The 23,888-nt window shown below is 41.8% G+C and overlaps 2 pseudogenes; one reads left to right on the top strand and one right to left on the bottom strand.

Annotated features, from left to right (window-relative positions):
* LOC116694948 (sodium-independent sulfate anion transporter-like) overlaps positions 1–17,413 on the top strand; it is a 29,969-nt pseudogene extending 12,556 nt beyond the window's left edge.
* LOC116670698 (N-sulphoglucosamine sulphohydrolase-like) lies at positions 2,892–9,859 on the bottom strand (annotated as a pseudogene).
* Positions 17,414–23,888: the final 6,475 nt, after the last annotated feature.

The following is a 23,888-nucleotide window of genomic DNA, read 5'->3' as shown; positions in this document are numbered from 1 at the left end:
TGAAACGGCAATACAAAATGAATGTGCTGACATCTATTTTCATTTTTCCATGCAAATGTATTTGGCTGGGTCACTTATTTTACCCTTTTTGTCCCCCACTAGTTGAATCAAAGATGCATTTAAGCCACACAACGTTACCAGTGTTTGTTCCATTTAATAGATAAAATAAAAAAGTACTTTCCAGTATTTATACTTTTGCCAGGGAGGACCGTCGTACAGTACAACAGTAACAATGAAAGTATCTGGAAGAAATGGTTTCACTAACAGCTCTTGCACATCTTATTTTGTTACTTTTATACTCCTGTCTACATATCAAAGTAAAAACAAAACACGTTTGATGTTTTTTTATTTTCTTTTTTAAAATAAGAACATTCAGAGTCTGCAGCAGTCCATCGTCGACAGTGATCATTTTTTCTCCGCGCCATCACCCATTCCCCTCCAAACACACACGCACGCAACGCACGCATCCAATCTTTTCCGCTCCCGGGCTCGGTGGAGGACCGGGACTCACGCAGACAGGCAGTCCAGGGAGTCCAGGTGAGGAAGACGTCCGCCTTGCACTGTAAGTGTGCCTGTCCCGTCCCGCAGCAGCTCGCAGCTCTTCAGGTTTGGAGAGATTTCTTTCACGCAGATGGCCTGCAGGAGGTAGTATAAGTGATGAACAATATGAAAGTTAACAAGTGAAAATCCGCAAATTAACCTATTCGTATCATCGCTGTAGGGAGTTTTCTCAACTAACCTTACAAGGCTTGCATTTCACTTACCTCTTAAACATATAGACTGTTTCTTGTGTAGGATAACAGTAGGCTATTGCCGTGATAAAGCAAATGTGGAACTCGCTCATATTAGACATCGCATATTTTCATTCTCCCTGTGTTTTGCCTTTATTCGGGTGTAGTCTGTAGGTAAAGATACATTTAACATTTAAAACATTTATTTAATTAATGTTACAGCAGTTTTGACCCCATCTTTTAATAAATGCTGCTGGCTGCGCTTTGACCTGCACACGGTTTGCGCCTTTACGCACGAGTTGTTAAACTTTCAAGACAATAATTGATCTCAACATTTTCGTTCTCGTTGTGAACAAGAGTAACAAGTGCTGTCTAACTCTAAATCTTAATCTAATCTCTAAATTGTTTACGTATATGTGTCTAATGTTTTAGTGTTTTTTCGGTGCTGAAAGGAAAGCATTTTGTTATGCGAGTGTAAAAGAGAACGAACCCCCTCAAACAGAAATAAAGTTTGTAGCATCTTAACTGTACTTACCATGTTTTTGAGGATGGAGATTGCCTGTTAGTCTCTTGAAGCACGCTATTACCTACTGTCTCCCCGCTGTCCATCAGCGTCTCTTCGGACTCGGACCTCCGACGTAAGGCGACCTCCTGATACCGGACAGCAAACCGGAGGCACGACCCACCGAATAGTAACTGGGGCCCGGTCGACTGCTTGTACCAGGCTTCGACTGGATGGCAGGAGATGAGCAGAGACACTCCGACGCACACCAAGGCCAAATCTGACTGCCTCTCCATGTCTTGAACCGTCTGGCACTTTTTACCAAAGGAATACGGCACTTTCCTCGTCTGTTGTTGATCATATCGGCCGACTTTTCGTTTTGATGGGTGTTGGGAAAACTTTCCTGCTTCTATATAGCTGACTGTTGACGTTATCGTGACCCAGGGCGTTCGTCAAATCAAAATTGAGGTGGGTGGATATGATCCGCTTTAATGCGGAGAAGGGGCAAAAAAAGACCCAATCCGAATTGATCAGGTGTTTGTGTGTTGGGGTGTGTGTGGGGGGGGGGTTAAGATGTATAGGGACGTCATCCCTGCTCTGAGCTTGTAAAGTATAAAATAATGTGATCAAAACTGAAAGATGTCCAAGTTATTTATGAGCAAGGACTTTTTATGTCTCGTTCATTTGACAAACTGATTTTTACAATCTCCTGAATGTCTAAAAGCATCAATACATTTCAACAACTTAAAAAGTCTGACTGGTTCATTTGTAAATCCTCAATAAAATGTTTTACAGAATTATGGTAGACCTTTCGAAGCATTTGTCCAGGTATTACAGACAGGGACAGGTTGAATATGATGCGAGCACCAGCACTAGTTGGTCAGCCAGAGTAGAGAACCATTGATACCAAATGGCCCTGCTGCTTTCTTTGTGTTCACACCATGATTTCAGACACAAGTAAAAGGTCAGTTGAAAAATGGTCAGACCAATGTGTCTGGAATCACACAAAGTGCATAATACCTTGGGTCCGTGCTTCCCTGCATGCATCAAAAGGTCCGAATCACTGAGCAGGCTTCAGAAGACCACAATATGAGTAAAATGGACAGATTGTTTAATAAAAAAAGCAGATCAATAACATGAGTGAATAACTGACTAACCCATGTTTATTCCCAACAGATTTCCACAGGAAAGGATTGATATCAGTCTCCTTTCAAAGTGGGCTCTGAGTAATCGTACACACCTTTTCCCAATTGATTTGCCGACCTCACCGGTCATACGTCATGAACTCCCCCGCCTTGTTTATTAGCAATCACAGCAAACAACAGTGATGGAGACAAATCAAAGGGATGCATCTACATTTGTTCAATTAACTATATATTAAGTTATGAGGGGTCTGGATGATGAGAAAATGTACCTTAAATGTATAGAGCCAGATAAGAAGGTTCATTGACTTGAATAACCAAATTATCTGGTTACATCGAAGAAGAATGTACTTATCATAAACAATGTTATAATTAAGGCAATTCAAGTTGATTTATTTTTTTTGATTAAAAAGTAGCATTGAATACAAAAATAAACTACATATGATTTTATAGAAAAATGTGTTAATGTGCTGGACACCGTGTCAATCAGATGATTAGAAGTACCAGTAGTGTCCATCAAGTCCATGTAGAGTGGTCTGCAGTGTGCTCTAGTTTGTCCTCCAGGACATAGTCAGGTCCACAAACCCAAGGGTCACCTCTCCCACTGCCACTTCTGCAACTCTGCCTCAGGCTCTCAGCACGGCGCTGTAGGTTTGGGTCTGATACCAGTTCCTCGTTTCCAGTGGGTCCGTCCTGTGTTGGTGAAGCATTTTTTCAAATTTAAACATCATAAACAGATAGAACAAGATTGGTGTTGTCTTATACTGAGGTTCTTGTGTTCCCATAAAAAAAAACATTGAAGGAAAAATAAGCTTTAGTGTTTAAATCCCAAATGAAGGTCTGAATGATGTTCTCTTCACCACAAAGAACATCCTCGTGCTCTTTTTTTTTGGTCCCAGTGAAGCAAAGGAAGCCCTATAGTGTTTCATTAAAATGGTTTTATTTGAAATTTAATATTTTGACAATATAAATGAAAAATGGATTGACATATTAGAATTTGTCAGACCATCAACACAGAAGGGGATGCTTTAGCTGCTTTCCTCTTTTTTCCTCTTCTTTTAGTAAACATAAACTGTACTTTGCGGTTTTTTTGTTCATTGCAGGAGAACGACCCATTTCCTCTTACGAAATTCATATTGGTTTTAGTTTTAGAACATTTTCTAATCCATTATTCTGTCAGTTTCTGACCATTTACCTATGCCTAATCACACTGAACAGTGGATGGTGCACCTTATATCATTCAGAAGAACTTGTATCCACCAATCAAGGTCAAATAATGTGATCACTCTGCTTTGGACGTCGATCTCTAAGCTCAAATGGGACTGATATTTATCTTCTGCTTGGCTGAAAACATGATGGAGCAATGATTTGTAACAGCACCCTGGAGTCGAACAGCTCCCAGCGCCCTCTGTAGTAATACTGCTCCAGGCTTTTGAACCAGTGTTTGGGCTCACTCAGCTTCGTGCGGTTCAGCAGGTCCTGGAGGTGGGTGACACATACGGTCCTGGTCGATGGGGAAGGGGCATACGATAGTGTAGGTGTGGAGAGGTGTGGTACGCCCCCTGGTGGACGGAGCGGGTTGGGTAGTACATTGTTACCTGAAATCAAAATGACAGTACAGCAGTCAAGGCCCATTGTTGACTCTTTCATTAGTGACAGGGACCATGACATCCCATCTGGAAGACACGAAAACGCAACAGTGCTCACAGACCTCGTGAAGGGACTGGCTGGCGTAGACGGTGTGCCAGCTGCCGGGCTCAGTGACCCGCGCAGGCAGTAAGGCGACCGTTGGAGGTGAACCAGGTGGTGGGCTTGCCGGGGAGGCTGTAGGACGGATAGGGAACAGAGAACCATTCCAAATGGTGGGAGCATGTCTGCCAAAAAGAGAGATGAGAAGAAAGAAAAGACCAGTGAGAAAAAAGGCAAACTACAGTAATCTTGAGTTGATACTTTCAATTTAATGTTAGTATTCATGTATATAATTATAGAAAATCTAAAATACTTTACTAATATTATTACAGTGTTGCTATTAATTCATACTGTAAACATATTTACATGTCACTGTCCATTGAAAACCACATATCTCCAAGTTTGGAGTTTTGAATGTTTCAGATGAATAAATCTGCAGGCATTATATCACAACTGTTATTTCTATTGTTTAATTGATGGTATTTTCATGATTACATTTAATTATTACCCTCTCAGGGATTCATTTTCATTTCTTGTTTTATCTGAAATCTGCTGCTAATGCACAATTGTTTAGGCTCCCTCTGGTGGCTGATGTAGCACATCAGATAAACACATTGACTGCACTGCTTGTTCATTTGTTGTAAGCCAGTGGTTCCCGACCTGGAACACACTGAGGGGTCCCAGATAAATCTGAGTGGTTACAAGATGACTAGAGAATTTTTTTTACTGACCAAAACCTGTGCGGCCTACAAAACCCTGGAAAAAAAAAATCAGAAAAGTCACTCTTTTTGGTAGAACTGCTCACAACTTCTACACTGCAGTGCCCTGCTACGTCCTGCTATGTCCTGCTGTGCCTTGTAATGCCGCACAGCGTCCTGCTATGCCATGAACTACTACAAAGACCTGCTACAAGCTACTAATTTTTTCTATTTGTTATTGCCACTCTTCATTCTAACCCCAACCGCCCGTCAGACACCGCCTACCAAGAGCCTGGTCTGACCGAGTTTTTCTGCCTAAAAGGAGTTTTTCCTCGCCACTGTCGCACTGTTGCTTGCTCTGGAGGAGACTACTAGAACTGTTGGGGTCCTTGTAATTCTGGAGTGTGGTCTATCTGTATAGTGTCTTAGATAAGTCTTGTTATGAATTGATACTAAAATAAAATTGAATTGAACTCATGTCTCGCTAAGGCTAGGGATGGGTGATGTAGAGAAAATCAAATGTCACGATATTCTTGACCAAATACCTCGATGTCCATATTGCGACGATGTATGGTTGACTAAATTTATTTACGCAGATTTTTTTGATAATATTCCCCATAAATGATATAATGACTTAGTGGGTAGAGGTAATTAATACTTATACAACAGCTAAACCAGTCCCTGGTAAGTTCAAAAATGCTTTACTGTAATGCAACCTTTTAAACCAGAAAGACAACCATTACCATATTATGAAATATCCAAATCTAAGACAATATCTAGTCTCATATCGCATATCGATATAATATTGATATATTGCCCAGCCCTAGCTAAGGCCCTAATTTCTTTGTTTATAAGGTACTCCCAGGTTCCCACAAGTTTAAGTTAAGACTTTTTCAGACATTTTCATAGCTTTTAGAAAGAAATTTAATACCAACTTCATGAACAAACTGGCAAAAGTTGTATGATATAATGGATGATTTTAGGCAATAAAAAGAATGGTTACCAAGTACTTGAACTTAATACAATATTTAATTGCAGCACTCAATACATGTATGCATGCATGCTTTGTGACAATTGATGAACACAATGAAGGAGGTATTTGACCTTATGAAAGGACAATACAAATGTTAGACCTTGTGAATGAAAATGTAATACTTTCTAAAGGAATTAAAGGCTTTTTAACGGTCTTATTTTTAAATATTATGTTTAAAAACTTTGAAAGACTTTTTAAGATCCCTGCGGGTACCCTGTTTTAAGAGTCACAAACCAAAAGAGGATTTTAGCAACTGTGTGAGCACTAAACTGGAACAAACTCGTTATGGACACTGTGCTCACAGCAAGTGGCTGACTTGACAATGACAGACCTTATGGTCTATCTTCATTACATCCATATCTTACCAAGCAGCTGACGTAGGCCTGGCTGTGTCCTCTCCCCATCGCTCCCTGTGCTCTGGAGAGGACACCACATGGGCTCTGCTGTCCCCGAGCGATACAGGTTGGTTCTGCCGTTCGGGAAGGGATGCCGTATCGGAGCTTAGATGACCAGAGTGTCATTCTCATAACCAGCGTCCCTGAGCTCCTGAAGACCAAACCGATACCTGCAGAGGAAATCCACACCATCATAGCTTAGCGTGTTCACAAAATAACTTCTCTCTGTCCTCTTCTTTGGCCTTTGGCCTTTTGGGTAGGGTTTTAAACCAACCTTGGTCCAGCCTGCTAACCGTGGTGTACTGTGCAGCCAAGTCAGCTCGTGCCGCGGTGTGTCCGGCACAAAAGGAGGAACTGAAGTACACGAGATGAGGACATTTCATCAACTTAAGTCTCTGTGTCTTTTAGATATACTGTATTTCATTACAATTATCAATGAGACAAATCTCAAGAATTTGTAATTTTTGTTGTAGAAATGTACCATGAATGAAAGAAAAATGACATGTTATGGTACATCATGAGCAGCACAAAAATATTCTTTCAAATGTACTGCTGTAGAAATTATAATGTTATAAATACAGAATTATAAATATTTTTGTTTTTTTAAAGGTGAAAAAAATCGCATGAGACCAGTATTCCAATTAAACCATTTGACAGTTTATAATCCTTGTTTTCCCATGAGGAGTGGGATTTGAACATTACATCTGTATGTCACTGACCTTACTCTTGTTCTGGTGTGTAATATTCTGGTGTCCAGTCAGTATTCTACCCATCCCCATTTCACCATTCCCAAACTTTCTCACAGAAAGCTCCATATTGGGGCTGCGAGTGTCCACATCGTGGGTGTCATGGAAGGCAACGTAAAGGAAAAACGGGCTTCTCTTCATCTTTCATATTTTCTTTATTCTCGTCTTTCTTTCGCCTACGTTCAAGGCTTCTTCGTTATGGGTCTGGAAAAACTTTCGTACCCAGAGTTTGATACGGGTGATGTTCCTCCCCACCTGGAGGACAGAGTTGTTCTCTTCGTGTAGGCAAAATCAAAAGGGTATACAGATCCAGACCTACATGCTTCTTCCCATTTATACCTGTGGGAGTGAGAAAAGAAAAAAGATAGAGTTGGAGAAACGGTGTGTGTGTGTGTGTGTGTGTTTGTGTGTGTTTGTGTGAGTGACTTAGACGTCTCTGTGTACTTACCTGTGTGCACGTTGGCTTGGCTGAGGAGCACGCAGACTTTGTACTCCGTCAACGAGTTGAAGTTGTGAACACCCTGATGAAGCCCGTCATTCCGTTCTGGTGCTGAAACACATCAAATAATCTAAATACTGTGCCTTCATGCAAAAATGAGAGGCATCAATATAATATAAGGTGTGTGTTGTGCATGCGTGTGTTTTTACTTGTGGCAGGCCGTGAGGATGGTGGAGCGACTGGGGAGCAACTGCTGACAGAGGTGAAGGCGTTGTAAACACCAGGCTACGACGCTGGCCAGAGCGCGCAGGTGGGGGTGTGGACCACAGAGTGTTATACCCCTCCGTCTCAAAACCTGCATCATCAGCTGGAGAGGGAAAAAGACACATCAGTATTAGCTCTACACTGCATGGATTTGCTCTTATTCAGCCACAGAGCACTCATGATTCACCCACTGATGTTGGACACACGGCTAGTGTTTTCAGTTTATCCTAAGGTGTTTCATTGGGTTGACCGTAGAGCCATGTGCAGGCAAGTTCTTCCACACCACATATGGTTGAAACAACCATATAAACCAGGCTTTGTGCTCGGTGGCATGCTCATGTTTAAACAATCTGTTGCTACAAGGTTGAAGGCACACTGTTGTCATTGTAAGTTAAGATTTCCCTTAAATGGAATACATAGAAGCATGTGTAGGCTGTGATAGACTTGTCCATAATTATATGAACAATAGTGTACATCATCAGGTGTTTCTGTTATTTTATCCCCCCCATCCATATCAGTGAGGGTAGATTATAATAGTGTCCCCTCTCTGTATAATGCAATAGATTTATTGCAGGACTGTTGTATTAGAGTGTATTTGTTTCAGATAGGTGTACCTATATTTCAGCACTGTATTCTTCCAGTTCAAAAATAGTTTGAGTCTCTACAACTAGAACGCTTATAAATGTAAAAGTTACTCCACCAATTATTAGAAGGACATTTCTTCTCTTTGACTCCCCAGAACATGATGCCAAAATGAAAAACTCAGCACATGATCGGATGAGGATGATAAGTTATTTTGACTGTTTCACGTAGATCTCGCCAACTTAGTCTCAAAATTATTTCTGGTTTAGCTTTTAAACATTTAATATAGTCAAAACATATTACATAATAATAAAACTAATTCAGTCATACCAATGATTACCTAAAGTAGGCCTACATAACGTGACAGTCAGAGCCGTGCGCCTGACGTTTTGGACCATGTTGGACTTGTTTTCATGTCTTCCTCAAACACTTAAGCCCCGCCCAACTGTGGTCACATGAACATGGTCACGTGAGGATAGAAAACAGGAACTGTCTCGCGGTCTTCATTAGCGAAATGTCATTTTGGGAAGTGGTTTTAAAAATAGCAACACCGCATTGACACATCCATGGATAACAAGAGAAGAGCGAAAATCACAGCTGAAACCAGTGAATAAAAAAGATGAAGAGAGAGAGATTTATAAGAATTTCTATTTATTCTGTTGTCTTATTTTTCTATTTTATTCTATGATATTGGATTGTTTGCTCTTTTCTATTCTTTTAAAGTTCAATATTGTTTTATTAGGATAAGCCACTGAGATCATCATCTCGTTTCGAGGGGTTTCCAAATATAGTACAATCCCTCAATAACAACTGTGTAGTGTGTTATTTTTTCTGTTCTATTAGTTCTGTTTTTTTGTTTTCAGTTCTATTTAAATCTCTCTATTTTATCTTCACTATTGTGTATTGTTCCAGTCACGGCCGCTATCAAATTTAAATCATTCCTGTTCAATCTGTTCTAGTAACTATTATAGCCTACATAACATAACACATTATATGACCACATGGGAGATATAAAAACATTACCACTGTAAAATGAAGCTACTGTAAACTCAATAACACAGAGGAATATGTGTGGATTATTTCTTTGTTTAATGGCTTGTAGATGATTGTGGGAAAAAAGGTATGCAAGCACACTTGCCTGTCCATATACCATCATAAAACCTAACAACCTAAAAGCGTGTTTAGGTAGAGGGCACGAAAGACACTCTGATGTCTGACCGGCAGTTTTACAAGCTAGTTTTTTTTTACTATGACCACAGATCACAGAATGCACCAACGACATGGCATCCGCTTTCTTTATATGCTACATGTTTTTCCAGAAGAACACAGACAAACTGCATGCACACAGAGCACATCTTTGTTGTGTTTCCCTGAATGCTGTGCGCAAAACCAGAAACCAAGCAGCACCTCCCAAAAGCTGCTGAGTGACATTTAAAGCAGAGGAGGAAACTAAACCGTTTTTGTAAGTGGCTTTTATTCTGTAATCAGCCTACTCATGCTTTGAATATGTAAAACGTCCCTTTCCCTTTGTGCACTTGATGCTGTCTTTTCATCCTTTTTGTTGTTTCGTCATCCTCCTCCAGGTTCTCCTTCCTGACCCGTGATCCTTGTGCGATGGACCGGCCTCTGCTGGGTCATTGTCGGCTTGGGGCTGCTGCTCCTTCACACACCCTCAAAGCCTGGCTTCCCATCCTCTCCTGGCTACCCAGTACAAGCTGAAGTGGCTTCAGATGGACCTACTCGCAGGCCTCCACCGTCGGTTGACGACTGTACCGCAGGCGCTGGCTTATGCTGAAGTAGCCGGCCTTCCGTTTCAGGTGAATCGTAGCTGGGTTTTTCTGTGGATTCAACTTCCATTTAGATTTAACTCTCTCCAGCTAGGCTGTTTTCAATCACAAGTTGTTAAAATTAACTTGATCCAGTATTTTATTCTTATTTGACAGGAGACATGAATTGGGTCTATGACTTGAGATGAGATTTTACACTATTTAAAAAAACAAATAGTACAAGAATAGCAACAAACTATAAAATACTTTCTTAAGCACAATAAATTACTATCAAACACTCAAAAAATGATTTCGTGAAGACAGATGCTGTTTTCTCCTCCTCGGCATTTTATTAATTGCAGTAAACAGGAAGTAGGCTACTTTAGCATTTATTTATGATTCATGACCATTAAGGAGAACATTTCTTTTTGTTTGTCTTTGTGTTTGTTGATTTTCAAGCAAAATGCCACACATTTTCTCAAACTTTTGAGAAGATTTTTTGTTCCGCAAATTTATATTCTGTGGGTTTGTGAACAGATAGTTGGACAAAACAAGTAATCTACAAGAAATATTGGGGTCATTTTCCCCTTTTTCAGACATTTTTGACCAAATGAGAAATCAATTCACTAGAATATAATAAGAGTACAGATCCCTTCTACATACGTTTTTAAGACATCTACAATACTCTTACAATTACATTTGTTCCTTCCATCATTGAAAAACTCTGACTCTATGATTACAGTATGAAAATGGTTTTTAAATTTCAAAAGTTTAACTTGCTGGACACAAGGCCTCCTACTTCCCTGAAAAGTCCTTTCTCAGTGAGTTTGCACTAAAGATTCACATTTCCACATCACACTGTTTTTTGCATATTGAACCTTCCAATGTAGTTATGTCACAATTATAAACTCGATTTACGGTGGGCACAGAGAAACTTTCCACCTTCATCATACAAATATGAAAAAAGCTTTACTATAGTGTTGTTGAGTGGAGAAAGGCCTGTAATGAATCATCTAAAAGCCGTTCTCTCCTCGTACGGACCTCTACGCTGCTTTCAGGGTGGGTCATCTACCCCTCCTGGGGACCTCTAAGACTGACACTGGTCCCACTGCCATCTGTCCTCCTGTGCTTCTCCTTGGTGGGGGAGCCGCACCAAGCCGTGCGGCTCACTCCTCTTGTGGAGTCATCCAGGCCCTAATGGCATTACTGATATGGTAAATCACGGGTCATCGGCGCACCAGTTTTTGGGGTATTCTTAATTTAGTTGAAACTTGCGAGCCAAGTGGACAAACATACAAAAAGTGTGACATATTGTTTTCACTTAAGCAATTATATTTGGCATATGTAAAATTTAAGTTGAGCTCTGTATCAAAACCTGATTTGAAAACATTACGATTTAGAAATGATTTGTTTAGAAAAGAGGAGAGATATACATGTCGGGGAACAGAGGGTAGGTACCTCCCCTTTCCTCTGCTTTGCCCGCCCAGAGAATTTGGCTCATCCATGAAAGAGAGACACATGGCTTTTTCAAATGAGCAAAGCTACAGACTCAGAATGGTACATACTAGGAAGCTCACTGTTGGACTGGCTTATTGGCTGTAATTCTGCACCAAGATATGGTATTAGGGACCACTAAATTCTATATAAAACACATCCAAGAGCACCATGTCATGGACCTTTTAATCCCTCCCAAATTCTGTGAAGTCTGTAGATTTTTCAACCATGCTTCTTTTTTTTTGGGGGGGGGAGGTTCAAGGTCATGTCATGACTGAAATTGTTCATTGCTTTGCTTGTCTTCTGCAGGTTTCCTGCTAGACTTCATCTCTTTCCTGTACATAAAAGGTTTCACTTGTGCTGCTGCGATAACCATTGGCTTTGGCCAGGTCAAGGTGAGAGTTAAATACATGCACTCACTGGACTCTCAATCAAACCACAGCAACATAAACCACACATACAGCACATCCACAAATTTAAGCAAAAGGCTATTTTTCATCCGTGTCCCTGGACAGATTAAAATTGTCTCCCTAAAAACAACAACAACAAGAAAATTACAGTCAACAATACAAATAAAAAAGTAGTAAAACAGATAAACTCTGTACATACTTTAATAAATACTGTACAAATATAATACAGACATAGGGAAAATAAAAATAAAAAAATAAAATAAAAAGATACTACCATAAAAACACAATGGAAGACACAAGTTGCAGCACGGTTGGGTTGAGTGAAAATACATTTTCTTATTAATGCCGACATGTCTGATGTGTTATGAACCAGTTTTTTAGATGTTTTTTGAACACCACCAGTTACCAGCTCCTGTACTCATGAACAGAAATGTCAAAGATACTGTACGTATGTTTGATTTCATTTAGAACATTATTTTTATTAGTAGTTTTGTCAGGTCCATTAAGTCAAGAACAATGCAGACATAAAAATGCTTTAAGAAGTTGTATTAAATAATTACAAATTACATTTGGTAGTATGGCTCTGTTCAGAGGAGTCCCCTGACTCTTCCCTTTCATGGTGCTCATGAAATGGTCGTGTTTTTCTGTTTTCTAGAATTACTAGGACTTCAGGGCATTCCCCACGAGTTTGTCCTGGAATCTACTACACCTTCTACAAGATCCCAGAAGCCGGATAGTGATGTGGTACTGGGGCTGCTTGTCTCGCTCTGCTGGTCATGTTGTTTTTATGAAGACGAGTCTGGGCTCTGACGACGCTCCCACCTGCTCCAGAGTCGCCAGGAAACTAGTGTGACAGTTTGCTACCAGTCAGTACGTGTGTGTGTGTGTGTGTGTGTGTGTGTGTGTGTGTGTTGTGTGTGTGTGTGTGTGTGGTGTGTGTGTGTGTTGACGTCCTTCACATAAAATCATTAGGATTAAGGCAAATTAATTAGCATTTTTTAATTTCACTTGCTATGAATTTACGTTATTCCAGATGCAGATGTCTTTATCTTTCGTGATTGATTGTGTTTAACATTTTACAGTGTGTCTGCACTATGTTTTACTTTTCTAAAACTTTCCTCCATTTCTTCATGTCTTCTCTTTCTTGGTCAGTGCGTAACGCTCTGGTGGTCATGGCTGCATCCTTGTGGCATTTCTTGGAGGCTTACGGCCTCCCGTGTTTACAGTCACTGGGAAACTTCCCAGGGCCTCCCCGCCGATCAGGCCCCCACCCACCTCAGACACCACAGCTAACGGCACCGTCGTCTCCTTTGGACAGTTGTAGAGTAGGAGGTCACAGTGACAAGGCCAGCAACTGGGGGATGGCAGTGATCTTTTTTGTTAAAGTTGCAACTTTAACTTCCTTCTTTCCCAGTTCACCAGAAGAGCAGCTGACTAGCCAGTTGTCCTTCTGTGTTTTGTGCAGGCTTTGGAGGAGGCCTTGCGGTAATTCCGTTCATGGGTTTGTTGAGAGCATTGCAATTGCCAAAGCTTTTGGTAAGTGTTTTTAGCTACACTAGCAGCGTAGAGATGGCAATGTCTGTCTTTCAGTTTGGCCCAGACTAAATATCTCAACAATTATCAAATGGATTTCCATAAGTGTTGTTCAGACCACATGATCATGAGCAATCCTCTAGCTCACCTGGTAGAGTGTACGCACGTGTAGGCAGTGGCCCGGGTTTAATCCGACCTGCTTCGTGTCATCCCTCTCTCTACTCTATCTACTAAAAAGCCCCCCAAAAAACATATTAATAATAAGGCAGTTACAGAAGGGTGTCTGATTTTAACTTCCTGTTGTTGTCCTCAGCCAGTCAGAACGACTACAGAATTGATGCCAACCAGGAGCTGCTGGCAATTGTTGTGACCAATATCTGGGCTCCTTTGTGTCAGCCTATCCTTTCACTGGCAGCTTCGAAGGTGTGTGTGCGGCGCGGCCCGTGCGTCCCGTGAAACAAGAGAGAGTGTTTGTGAGTGAGAGTGTGTGTGAGTGAGTGAGACAACACTAGAGAATGCAGTTTTTTAATATTTACAGCATAATGTTTTCTGCTCACATCCAGGACGGCAGTAACTCTCAGACTGTGTTTTGCACTCCAGCTGGAGGAATCATCACCAGTGAGTTCTGACACTTTCCAATTTTATGGTCTATGTTAGGGGTTGGCAACCTTTACGACTCAAAGAGCCATTTTGGACCCATATCACACAGTAAAGAAACACTGTGAGCCACAAAACCCTTTTGAAATTTTAAATGAATAACATTGCCTATAACGTTTTTTTTTTTTTGCCTTTGTGCTATGTGATGCCCAGCAATGTGTAGTCACATTACGTGGTTTCATTTTGGTATTTGAATAGTCAGCATATTTTATGCTTTATAAGGGCCTCAGTTCTTGCTTTGGTGTAAATTTATTTTGTAAGCTCTATGCCAAAGTTCACCACAAGGGGCCACGCCCTTCCAGTGAGACGGCATATTGTGGCTTTCTATGTTATAATTCGGGGTCGGCAGCCTTTTTGAAGTGCCATTTAAATGTTCTTGTCAGTGTGCGAACTCTAGCTCACCCAGTAAGAGCTTGCGCCCATGTGGCTGAGTCCTCTGCAGCGGCCCGTTGAGTCCACCTGCGGCCTTTTGCTGCGTGTCATCCCCCCCTTCCCCCTCTCTCGCTCTTTCTCTCCACCTTTCCTGTTTATCCACTGTCACAATCTATCTAATAAAGGAAAAGCCACAATGAATTATCACAACAACAAAAAATTCTTGTTTAATCAGTGTGCCACACCAGTATTAACCTGGCCATTATCTACAGAGCCTGCTCAGGAAGTGTTATTTTTGGTCTTTGCTAAATGTGGATGGAAAAGTCAATCATACTACTGAATAACCAATGGCTGTGAAAGCATCATATGACATGTAGATAAGAGAGGTCACGTCAACATTTCCAAAAAACTCTTTGCACACTTTGCTAATTTTTCTAGATTTACTTATATTTGTTTTTCAAATGTATGTATGTGTGTGTAATGAATGTTTGAGTATTGTCAAGGAAAGATTGTAGACCCCAGGAATAATAGCTTTTAGTGAATGCTGAAGCTAATGGGGATCCAAATAAAACAAACAAGTTGCTAGTAAGTTACTCACTGTTGCTGGCCCCTGTTATTATCTATTAGAACACTCTTTTTTCTTAGCTTCCTTTTCCTGCTGTCTCTCTTTCCTCTGTAGCCGTGTGTTGTCATGGATTTTCCGAGGTAGAAGTGTTTGAAGAGAATGACAACACTTATCTTAAACAACATTAATCTAAACAGATATATGAAACCGCAACCCCTTTGAAGTAAACCATTAATGCACTCAACCGGACTTTGTGATCATGTCTTATTAATCAGCGAGGCAGAAGGATTGTTTTTCTGTGGTCTGCTCAAAACATTACAACAGTAGTCTGTTAAAAACCTCACTTATTTTTTTTGTTTACTTCTTGGTTCAATGTAACATTACATTGGTAAAATGTGCTTTTGGAGGGGGTTTTTGACTTTACATTAACCTTTTTCTTGGCACAAAACCCAAAGATTTTTGTTATTTACTTTTGAATTTTAAATATGTGGTCTGGAACAACAACAAAGAATATATCTTATTTATATGACTTTCACTTCTCTCTCTCTCTCTCTCTTCTCTCTCTGTCCTCTCTGTCCTCTCTCTCTCTCTCTCTCTCCTCTCTCCTCTCTCTCCTCTCTTTCTCATTCTCTCTTGTGTGTATGTTGATTTATTTTTTGCTGAGTCTAAATTCTTCTTAGTTTTTGGAAATGAGGAATCTCTTAAATGTTCCCTTCTCCTTTCTCTCTGTTTTCACAGGTGTGATATATGTTGCTTTCCCTGGCATTCCTCATGCCGGCCTTCTACTACATCCCCAAAGCTCCTTAGCTGCTGTTATCATCTGTGCTGTAGCTCCCAGTGGTGGTTACCGTGTTGTGGCTAAATGTGGAAGATACGCAGTAGGTGTCTTCTTTGTTTTATGTGTCTCTCATACAGTATATTTGTTTGTTAATTGTGGTCTCATGTGCACTTCTCTCCTTCAGAGCTGGACTTGCTGCCTTTTGTTGTGACGTTCCTGATGAGTTTTTGGCAGGTGCGTATGGCATTGTAGGAGTGTAGCTGTAATCTGGAGCCCTGCTGCTGTTCAACTTGGCAAGACCCCAGATAAAGGTACTGGAATATTCTGTATAGGACGGTGTGTGCGGGAGGAGAAATATAACCTTTCAATGCCACCAAGGTACACATAGTCATTTTTTTGCATTGTTACAGGACAAAGTACCATTCCTAAAAGTAGTCATTAGTTAGTAGTATTTGTCATGGATTTAATTCACTTATTTAGCCCAAAACAGAGAGACATGTTTCAATGTAATTTACCATAATTTCCATTTACTGTATCCCCCCAATATAAATTATATTCTGATGATATTTCATCCATATCTCCCACCTTTAGTTGATGGTCCACATGGAGATATATACAGCAGAGTTCAGAGAAATATAATATTCATCTAAATGATCAAAGTAGACTATCCATCACTTTTTTGGGTACCTTGAGCAGGGCTTCTTTTATAAACGTGACACTAGTCCCAGAAGTGTCGAGCTGCTCTACACCTTTTCTCCATTAACAACAGTCTATAACCAGAGGCTGACTCTTTTGGCATGACCTCTTGTCTTCCTCGTGAAATACGAATTCACTCACTCAGAGTAAAACAAGATGAGGATGTTTTTGAGGAAATAGGTACAACACAAGGCCAAAGGGCTGCTGCAGTGCTTTAACATAAAATCATGATATCTAACGGTACAGGTTGCTTTTGTGTTCACTTGTTTCTTTGTGGTATCAGGTGTCTGATCATGGAATGCTGGTGATGGAGCTGGGTATGGACTCAGCTTCCCTGCCACAGAGTATCTCAGCCACATCATACACACTCAAGCTCTGCAGGTAGGATTTGTTTGATAGCCTGTCTTTTTTTCACACGACACTTAAGTAATGTGTGGTGATCCCTTTTGTGTTTAAACCCCCTCCTCTCTTTCAGTTTTTCCTCTCATTTACTCTCCTGTTTCTTCACTTAATGTCTCTCCCCAAGTGGCTCCCTCCACGCTCAGTGGTCCTGGATTGCCATCATGTCAGTATTGTTGATTACTCAGTGATCAGCGAACTCGGGGACCTGCTAGCAGTTCAAATTACGAGAATGCAACTGGTCTTTTCCAGAATGCAGGTTAGTTTTTATTGAAAATGTCCAAAATAAAACGCCAGAATTCAGTTTCTTTTAACAACACAACAAACAAAATATATATGTGTACCTCTGTTTTTTATCTCACACCCTCTGTCTCTTCCTCCCCCACCTTCAGCCCTCTGTTCTGGAGGTTCTCCTCGCAGCTGGTCTGCAGGGTTCAGGTATACAGACAGCGTGGAGGCGGCGCTGCAGATGGAGTCAGAAAGCCTCCTCAATGTATGACACAAAACCATCCAATCACAGACTGAGAGGAGATTTCTGATGCTGGACAGAAGAATGTAGCACACATGATCAGTGACATTTCTGATCTGAGGTTTATTGGGCTGTTGAAACAACTGATCCACTTGCTGTAAGGTTGTGTACGGCTAAAAAATCAGGAATCACTGTGGGATCTCCGAGATTACAGCACTACATTGCAATCGCACAACATCACTGAACAAGATGTCTAATACTGTTTTTAACAGCATTGTATATGCTTTTGTGCTTACGGGTGTCTGTTTGTCAATATGACCAAAACAGGGCACCCAGATACTCAGTGGGTAGAGCGGGTACCCATATACAAGGCTTGCTCCTCGACGCAGCGCGGGTCCGGGTTAGAATCCGCCTGCGGCACCTTTGCTCTGCATGTCACTCCCCCTCTCTCTCTCCCCCTTTCTCACGCATCTTTGTCTGTCTAATAAAGGGAAACCCCCGAAAAAATAACTTAAAAAAAAATAAAAATAATGACCAAAACAAGTACGTAACACATATGCCACCATTAAACAAGTTGTTTTTTACTATCTAAGTAAGTGTAAGGTGAATGGTTTTCCTTATTTTTTCAATTTTGTATTGCAATATTTTTAAAACTGGGTTTTTTGGGAACACTAACACAAATAGCACAACCACACACCCAATTTGCAGAACACTCATACCCCTTGCTAAATGAACACTCTTGCAAAAGTATACACTAATTTAAAAAAAAAAAACACAAATTTGTTACCATAAAACCCACACTTCCTATAATACTTCAGTTTGAACCAGTTACACACTGTTGTTGCTAACCTAAAACACTTTTAGCAATTCTACTTCTAATTTCTAATTATACTATTGTAGTGTTCTGTTTTAACAGCGTACTTTAATATTTAACTGGTGATAAGACCGAAAAAATAGATTTAAATAAATAATTAAATACTATGATAACATCTAAATACATATAGATGGACATCGTTATGGTTTAAAAAAAATCATAAACAACATAGCAATCCAGCTTCCTGGCCAAATAGACCGCAACCAATACATTAAAAGGAATATATTTAAAACATGATAAGATCTCATTAATAAATGTTGATTAAAACAGCGGTTATAGGACTAAAAATACCAAACTGCCACGATTTTTAAGGGGCCGTGTTCTTCCTTTCGTCTATCCGATGGTCGGATAACATGAATGTCTATCTGACGGACCCTCACGTCGAAAAACAAGCGCAAAGCGTACACCTTTTTCATAAGAACTTGAAGCCAGGGGACCATGCGTCAGACATTTGACTGTATGGATTGAGTCTTGTATTGCAACAGCATTTATCTTTGTTAACTTTAACTCTCCCATGGGTGTGAATACTTTTTATAGCCACTGCCATAATTACCATAAAGTACTCAAACTCAAAACAGTTTGTGTGTGCACACGATTTCCAGAAAGAGATCATTTACTGACGGTAAATATTTACTCGAACGATTTTGGGGAAATCAGCCTATTCCACCTTTTCTTTTTCAACACTGATGTAGAGTAGAAATAGATAAATAATTACTTTCCATTGCAGCTTACTGTACATGAACAATTTGAACCAGTTTTTACATCTTTAACTGATTTATTTTTTGTTGTTGTTGACCAAACTAATAACTCAGTCACACACATCCATTGATGAATCGGTGCAAAATATTAGTGCAATATTTTATGGGACCCATACCATGTTCACTATCAGTCATGATACCTTGACTTCTCCTTCTCCACAATGGGTTGACATTTTTGTTTTGAGGACCATCATAGGCTACACCACATGCAGGTCTGCCTCAGGATGATTGTAATCAATTTTGATGATGCCCTCCAAATGAACCATCATTGCAGTCAAAATGTTAATTTGTCCAATACGTATTTATACGGATTATAAAACGGATTATGTTGTGGTTTTTTAGGACTTTATTTGAGTAATGAACGTTGTAAGGCTACAGAAAATAACTCCTTAAATGCAAACTATTGAAAGGACTGGACATTGTTATTCTGAGTACACGTAGAAACAATAACCCAAAACTAGAACATGCATTTCCTGCAGAAAATGCGTGGGAATGCTGAATAGCTGAAATGCTAAAGCTAACCTGGTTGAATGGTTTAAATCATAAAAGTTGTAAGAATAGTTGAAAGAGTAGGAATGGCTTAATTAAGCTAATAACACCACTAATGTAAAAATATGTGGAAACATTTTAAAATTTGAAATGCTAAAGCTAAACTGGAGAAATAGCTTAAATCAGAAAGAGACAAAGTAGAGAATAGTCAAAGTCGAATTGCCAAAACTAACCTGGTTGATAACCTTAAATCAGTAAGAAGAAGCTTAAGTATAAAAAGAGTTGAAAAAGTAGGAATGGTTATAATTAAGTTGAATAAACCATTAATGCTAAAAGGTGAAAAAAAAAAAAAATAAAAAATTGCCAAAGCTAAACTGGATAAACAGCTTAAATCATAAGACGATATTGAGTCCATCCATCCATCCATCCATCCTCTCATCCGCTTATCCGGTATCGGGTCGCGGGGCAGCAGCTCCAGTAGGGACCCCAACTTCCCTTTCCCGAGCCACATCAACCACTCCGACTGGGGATCCCAAGGCTTCCCAGGCCAGGTTGGAGAATAATCTCTCCCCCTATTCCTGGGTCTTCCCCGAGGTCTCCTCCCAGTTGGACGTGCCTGAACACCTCCCTAGGGAGGCGCCCAGGAGGCATCCTTACCAATGCCCGAACCACCTCAACTGGCTCCTTTCAACGCGAAGGAGCAGCGCTCTACTCCGAGCTCCTCTCGATGACTGAGCTTCTCACCCTATCTCTAAGGAGACGCCAGCCACCCTCCTGGAAACCCATTTCGGCCGCTTGTACCCTCGATCTCGTTCTTTTCGGTCATGACCCAGCCTTCATGACCATCGTGAGGGTAGGAACGAAAATTGCCCGGTAGATCGAGAGCTTTGCCTTCTGGCTCAGCTCTCTTTTCGTCACAACGTGCGATAAACAAAATGTAATACCGCACGGCTGCTCCGATTCTCCGACCATCTCACGCCCTATGGTCCCCTCACTCGCAACAAGCCACCCAAGGTACTTAAACTCCTTCACTTGAGGTAAGGACTCAATCCCTACCCGAGAAAGCCCTCCATCGGTTTCCTGCTGAGAACCTGGCCTCAGATTTAGAGGTGCTGATCCTCATCCCAGCCGCTTCACACTCGGCTGCGGAACCGATCCTGAGTGCTAAGGTCACAGACCGATGATGCCATCAGGACCACATCATCTGCAAAAGCAGCGATGAGATCCCGACCCACCGAACTGCAACCCCTCCCCGCCCCGACTACGCCTCGATATCCTGTCCATATACATATTACAAACAGGATTGGTGACAAAGCGCAGCCCTGGCGGAGGCCAACCCTCACCTGAACGAGTCCGACTTACTGCCGAGAACCTGGACACAGCTCTCGCTTTGGTCATACAGAGATTGGATGGCCCTGAGAAGGGACCCCCCTCACCCCATATTCCCAGCACCTCCGACAATTTCTCTCCCGGGGGACCCGTCATACGCCTTCTCCAATCCCAAAAGACATGTAGACTGGTTGGGAATACTCCCAGGCCCCCTCCAGGATCCTTGCGAGAGTAAGATCTGATTCGTTGTTCCACGGCCCAGGACGGAATCCGCATTGTTCCTCTTCAATCCGGGTTCGACTATCGGCCGAACCCTCCTTTCCACACCTTGGAGTAGACTTTACCAGGGAGGCTGAGAAGTGTGATACCCCTGTAATTGGGCACACACCCTCTGGTCCCCCTTTTTGAATAGGGAACCACCACCCCGGTCTGCCACTCCTTAGGCACCGTCCCAGACTTCCCACGCAATGTTGAAGAGGCGTGTCAACCAAGACATCCCCTCCCACCCAGAGCTTTCAGCATTTCTGGACGGATCTCATCAATCCCTGGGCTTTGCCGCTGTGGAGTTTTTGACTACCTCAGCGACTTCCACCAGCAAATTTGACGCAATCCCCCATAATCCTCCTGCTCTGCCTCTACCATAGAGGGCGTGTGCAGCTGGATTTACCGCTCTATTACCTCCCCACTTGAGGTCACCACATCCCATCCTTACTGTATACAGCTTGGATGATCCCTCGCTTCCCCCTCCTGAGGGCGAACGGTTTTTCCAGAAGCACCTTGGTGCCGACCGAAAGTCCTTCTCCATGTCTTCTCCGAACTTCTCCCACACCCGCTGCTTTGCCTCTGTCACGGCAGAGCTGCAGCCCTTCGGGCCCGTCGGTACCCTGCAGCTTCCTCCGGAGTCCTCCGGATAACTATCCCGGAAAGACTCCTTCTTCAGTCTGGACGGCTTCCCTGACCACCGTGTCCACCAGGTGTTTCGTGGGTTACCGCCCCTTGAGGCACCTAAGACCCTAAGACCACAGCTCGTGCCTGAGCTTTAGCAATGGAAACTTTGAACATTGTCCACTCAGTTCAATGCCCCCAGCCTCCACAGGGATGCACGAAAAGCTCAGCCGGAGGTGCGAGTTGAAAGTCCGTCGGACAGGGGCCTCTTCCAGACGTTCCCAGTTTACCCGCACTACACGTTTGGGCTTACCAGGTCTGTCCAGAGTCTACCCCACCCCCTGACCCAACTCACCACCAGATGGTGATCAGTTGACAGCTCTGCCCCTCTCTTCACCCGAGTGTCTAAAACATACGGCCTCAGATCAGATGAAACGATTATAAAATCGATCATTGACCTTTGGCCTAGGGTGCTCTGGTACCACGTACACTTATGAATATCCCTATGTTCGAACATGGTGTTTGTGATGGACAATCCATGACTAGCACAGAAGTCCAACAACAGACAACCGCTCTGGTTTAGATCAGGGGGGGCGTTCCTCCCAATCACGCCTCTCCAAGTATCTCCATCATTGCCCACGTGTGCGTTGAAGTCCCCCAGGACAACAATGGAGTCCCCTACTGGAGCCCCATACAGGACTCCATTCAAGGTCTCCAAGAAGGCAGAATACTCCGAACTCTTGTTTGGTGCATACGCACAAACAACAGTCAGAGTTTTCCCCCCCAGCACCTGCAGGCGTAGGGAGGCGACCCTCTCGTCCACCGGTGTAAACTCCTACGCAGCGGCGCTCAGCCGGGGGCTTGTGAGTAATGGCCCCTCCCCTGAGACCTCTGTGCCATGGGAGACCCTACCAGGAGCACAATGGAGCACGATGTTGAAGTAGTAACAATATTTGAAAAATGCTGAATAGCTGAATTGCTAAAGCTAAACTGGTTGAATAGCTTAAATTTGTAAAAGCTATAAGAATAGTTTAAAAAGTAGGAATGGTTTTAATTAAGTTGAATAACACCACCACACAATAAGAGCTAGAGTTTTAAGAAGCTGAAAGTCTGCAGAAGTTACGGACAACCAAAAAATACACTTAATAATAAAAAAAACATAATGGGTTAAATGCCTTTGTCAGGGTTGATGTACTACAGCAGAGATCACTGGGGGTTAACTGTCTTCACAGGGAACACATAATTTGGGATGAAACTGTTGGAATCAAGCCTGGGTCTCCCAGACAAAGGGCATGTGTCACAACCACTGCGCCACCAATGTAATAGTTGTGTGATAAGCTATACATGGTCATATATAATGTATCTGTGTGTGTTTGTCTGTCTATCTGTCTCTGTGTTTGTGTGTGTGTGTGTGCGCGTATGTATGAGTGTACGATACAGACAACATAATGGGTTAAATGCTTTGGTCAGACTTAATGTACTACAGCGGAGATCACTGGGAGTTAACTGTCTTAATGGGGAATACATCATTTGGGATGACGCTGTTGGAATCAAGCCAGGGTCTCCCAGACTAAGGGCATGTGTCACAACCACTGCGCCACCAATGTAATAGCGGCATAAACAGCTATATATGGTCATATATAATGTACCTGTGTGTGTCTCCATCTATCTCTGTGTGTGTTTCTGTGTGTTTCTCTATCTATCTCGGTGTGTTTCTATCTGTCTGTGTGTGTTTGTCTGTCTATCTGTCTGTGTGTGTGTGTGTGTGTATGTGTGTGTACGATACAGACAACCAAAAAATGCACATAATAATAAAAAAAACATAATGGGGTTAAATGCTTTTGTCAGGGTTGATGTACAGAGCGGGAATCAAACCCCAGTCCATATCCACTGGGCCATCACTTGGGGTTACCTGTCTTCATGGTGAAAACATTGGTTGAGGTATTGATGTGGGAATCAAACCCGGGTCTCCCACACAAAAGGTATATGTTATAACCACTACACCACCACCATAAAATCTGTTCAGTAAACTATACATTAAAGTATATAATGTGTGTGTGTGTGTGTGTGTGTGTGTCTCTGTGTATGAGCTGAAGACTGTAAAAGTTGAACGGTTTTAAAAGCTGAAATTTATGCAGAAGTCACAGAGAGCCAAAAAACGTACGGAATGAGGAAGAATAAATAAAGAACCGA

Source organism: Etheostoma spectabile, chromosome 2 (assembly GCF_008692095.1).
Source record: "Etheostoma spectabile isolate EspeVRDwgs_2016 chromosome 2, UIUC_Espe_1.0, whole genome shotgun sequence".
In the NCBI taxonomy this organism is placed as follows: Eukaryota; Metazoa; Chordata; class Actinopteri; order Perciformes; family Percidae; genus Etheostoma; species Etheostoma spectabile.
The sequence above is the reverse complement of the archived record's forward strand: the minus strand, read 5'-3'. Positions and strand labels throughout refer to the sequence as shown.